The 4,441-nt window shown below is 37.1% G+C and overlaps 1 long non-coding RNA gene across 1 annotated transcript in view; it reads left to right on the forward strand.

Annotated features, from left to right (window-relative positions):
- Positions 1-271: 271 nt before the first annotated feature.
- LOC121042856 (uncharacterized) overlaps positions 272-4,441 on the forward strand; it is a 12,151-nt gene continuing 7,981 nt past the window's right edge. The window contains exon 1 of the long non-coding RNA XR_005796490.1: positions 272-345. This is a non-coding gene — a long non-coding RNA (uncharacterized LOC121042856). The remainder of the gene's footprint in view (positions 346-4,441) is intronic.

The raw sequence follows: 4,441 nt of genomic DNA on the forward strand, positions 1-4,441 counted from the left end.
CATGTGATAGCCTATGTTCATTTATATTTTGTATGAAATAATTAAATTGATTAATATGAAAGATCTTCAACAAGGTTACTGACCAGTCCTTATCCAGGCTAATTTGTTATTTTTAAAAGCCACACTATAATCACTTATTTAACATTTGAAAAATGTGTAAATATTTGACTTCTCCAAATGTTAATACTATGTTCTGCCACTTGAGAACTCTTCTGTAGACTGATGTGATAAGGCTTTTTTTCTCATTTTGCTCTCCACCCTCATGGAATAGATCCAGGAGGCTCTCTTCAAAGGAAGTCCAACTCAGACCAGCTCATAAGAGAAATCTCAAGATTTGACCTGAAGGTTTACAATTATTTCCTTTTACTTAATCTTGTGTGCTCTGAACTCTTTTGAACTAAAGCAATATGTGTCATTTCCATTCTTTTCTCTGTGAATGTGGTTGCTGGAAGGAAGTGTTACTACACTTGGTCAATGACAAGAGAAACAGAATGATTCTCAGCCCTTTTAAGACTTAGACTCAGTTTCATAAATATAAAGAGAACTTTTTCTCTGATACGCAATTAGCCATGCTAATTGAGATAATAGAACAGGTAATCCCTAAGAGCAGGAAATACCCTCTCCAGAACTTTTTTTCACTATTAGTATCCAAAATAGATATGCCTCTGCTAAGCAATTGGTCTTTAACTTACAATTATAATGAATTGTGTAACAGCTCAAGAGCAAATTTGTGGCTTACCCTCAGCAAGTATACAAGATAGGCAGGCACTTTATCTACTCTTCTCATTTCTTGCTCCATTTTATGTTTCTAGCCTTATTTTCACTTTGCTGTGTTTTTCTCACTTAATGTATTTACTTTGCAGGATTATATGCATCTCTATAAGCCATTTTAACTTTGAAACAATACAGAAAACTTAAAAATAATAATACACACATTATATACATAATAATACAAAAAATATATATACAGATCAGAGAACCAACATGAGGGTTCTTCTAGTTGCTGAGTATGACTACTCTAACTATTCACTCCAGAACAGAAAATAACCATGGTGTGAATTTGGAGACCCACTAGTCCCACTGAGAGATGGACCCAAGCCAAAATGCCATTAATTACCCAGTCTTCATAAGGCCCCTTTCTTGACATGTTACATATTAATAATTTAGTGTTAGTCCCCAAAAGTCTGGCTATGTCTACTTACTTAAAACACAGTCATCTGAGTAAATGACCCAAGGTCCTGTTGGGGAAGGCCAGGAAAAAGACTTAAAGTGAGGGTCCTTGCTCAGGAACTGACCTCCTCCTCATTTAAAGAGCTCTAGGGCTGTGAACTGGCTCAAGTCTGGGATTGGTTAAGAGGCTGTGATTCTGTATTGTGGTAACTCAAGTTACATTTCTGTAAGCCAGACCTAAAGGTTTTCTGTTATACCAATCAAGTAAGACTTTATGAGGCTGCCCATCTATTTCAGTCCTAGGGAAAAAGTAAGTTATAAATACCAGCTACCATCATATGACTAGTTGCAGAAACAGATAATAAGTATTTCTTCCTTGATTTGATATAAATATCAAATATCAATATTCTGTCCTCTCCCATTCCTCTACTAATGTAAGATGTGTAAATTGTAGTTAACCTTACATCACAGTATTAAACCACAACATATGACATAGTGAGTGTGACTCAGCTAAAAGATTGAATATCACCCCAAGATGAATAAAAGAACATGTGAGACTTTGTGGATTCTCTTTTGGAAAGAAGGTCAATATGTTTCTGAGTCGATAGGTACACCATGTTCTGTGGAAGTATCAGTTTGCTTTTGTTTTTATCTGGCAGTTAAATGTGGTTAACAGAGGTGTGTATGCGATGCTAGATTGTCAAGAGGATGGACTGTTGTAGTTTGTACTTATCCCTGGGTTAATTTGGGAACTGTATTTCCCAAATCCCCTGCCATGTAATGATTTGGGAGTTAGAGCTGGCTAAAACAGGCATTTACCTGAGATGTGTGGGGGCAGAAATAGTGGTCAAGAATTTCTGAAGGCCTTTGTGTAGTAGATGTGCTGATGGACAGAGGCTGAGGTACACAGTGGGTACCAGCCTGAAATTCACTCTTTTCTACATATAGCCCTTCTTCCTGATTGGTGGCGCTGCTGACCTAGAGACCCCAGGCCTGTGACTAGACAACTAGCTGTAGAGACAATAGATTTCCAGAAACCTCTCCACAAATTCTCCCTTTGCTGTGGCACTATGGTGGTTAGGATGCTTGGCTTTTCAGACACATTGTGACTCCTCTGATTCTCCAATTCCCCTTCCAGATGTTTATTTTCTCAGCTTCGTTCACAATTCTGTGAGATCTAATTCCTATAATAACTCGATCTACAACACCTACTGAATCTGCTATCCTGACTGAATCACGACTGTTATACAATCTACAGATTTTCCATGATAAAAATAAAGAGAACTTATTCCCTTTTCCTCCTGCTTCTTCCCTACACTCCATCCCCTCATCTTTCACATATGGTTAGCTCAATATTGAGTGGTTATGTTATTCTGACTGATGTTATTCAGAGTCATGTCATGTAGTAAACTGTAACTACTGTGACTTTCCTATGTAACTTTTTGTTTTCTCTGGAATTATCATTACCTTGTTTTCTGTATTCTGTGACTTACCAGAAATTCAATCCAAACATTCTTCTGGTGTTCTTAATCACCTCTTAATATGTTTATTCATACCAAGTAGACCATCAGTTTCATCTACTTAAAGTTCCTCTTGAAGGCTCTGGCATGCTTCAGCTGAACTGGTTACCCTTTGGGTTGTCATTCTGGAATGTCCCTTCACTATCTTCCTGGGAATTCCCTTTCCCTCTCACCTCTGGCGGATTTTCTGTTTCCTGCATCCCACATCTTCCCCTTTCCAAGTGAACCTTCACTATGGTGAAGGACGTTCTCCAAGACTTTCTTGAAAAATTTTGTGTAGTAGTAAATTTGGGGGGAATTTGTGTTTCTAAAAATGTCCCTATTCTACCCTCACAACTGATTACTTAGCTGAATATAAAATTATATATTGAGATTTTTTTTTTTTTAGTAATATGGAGACATTACTCTGCTGTATTTTACCCTCCAATATTACATTTGAGAAGGCCAAAGCCATTCTAATCGCTGATTCTTTTTTATGTTCCTGTCTGGAGCCCAGTCCCAGAAGCTTTAGCCTACAATTTCACTGTCAGTACTGTGTTGTGGATCTTTTTTCATTGCTCTTGTTGGAAGTTTGGTGGCCCTTTAAACCTGCAAATGCATGTCCTTCCATTCTGTACCTGTGCTTTGGTGATTTTGTGGATGATCTCTCTCCCCCCACACACATTTTCTTTTCTCCTTTTTTTCTGGAAGAACTGTTGTTCAAATATTGAACATAAGAGTTGTCTTTTAAATTTCCTATATTACCTCTCCTATTTTTCATCTCTGTCTTTTTTTCTCTACTTTCTGAAATTTGCCCTCAACTTTGTCATCCAAGTCATATAAAGAATTCTCCATCACCCTTTTCATTCATTTAATTATAAGAGCTCTCTTTCTCTTTTTAACTTTTTCTTTATAGCACATGATCTTGTTTATTCCAGTTGTGGCCTTTATCTTTTTATCTTTAAGGATTTTCTTGATATTTGATAATTATTGGCTATTTGCTTGTATTTTTTTCTCAAATTTTTACTTAAATTCAAGTTAGTTAATATACAGTGCAATATTGGTTTTGTTTGCTTCTATTTTAAAATGAGAGATTAAAAAACTGATTTTTAAAAACTTATCATTTGGGGGTGCCTGGGTGGCTCAGTCGGTTAAGCGTCCAGCTTTAGCTCAGGTCATGATCTACTGGTTTGGTCTGTGAGTTCAAGGCCTATATTGGACTCTGTGCTGACAGCTCAGATCCTGGAGCCTGCTTCAGATTCTATGTCTCCTTCTCTCTCTGCCCCTCTCCTGCTCATGCTCTGTCTCTCTCCCCAAAATAAATAAACATTAAAAAAAAAACCTTATCATTTGGGTGATACTTGTCAACTTGAAAATTATTATAAAAATGGACCATAAATAAACTGAGGCATTTATTGAGAGAAATCAAAATATAATTTCTTTGATTATTCTCACTAGGGTTGGTCATATTTCCCAGAGAAAAGTTTCCTAATATTCTGCTAAGAGGGAGGGTTGGGGGTTAGGAAATTGTTGTCTTTTATGCCTCATTTCTTTGAGAATTGTTTCCTCTTTTGAAAAAAAAATTTACTTTAGATTGTGTAAGGTTTCAGGAGAGTACAAAATTAAAGACAAAAGTGTTCTATTGTTGGGGTGCTTGGGTGTCTCAGTTGGTTAGGCCTCCAATCTCAGGGTCATGAGTTCAAGCCCTGCATTGGGCTCCACACTGGGCATGAAGCTACAAGGAAGGAAGGAAGGAAGGAAGGAAGGAAGGA

Source organism: Herpailurus yagouaroundi, unplaced genomic scaffold, assembly GCF_014898765.1.
Source record: "Herpailurus yagouaroundi ecotype Mexico unplaced genomic scaffold, PumYag 186, whole genome shotgun sequence".
Taxonomy (NCBI): Eukaryota; Metazoa; Chordata; class Mammalia; order Carnivora; family Felidae; genus Herpailurus; species Herpailurus yagouaroundi.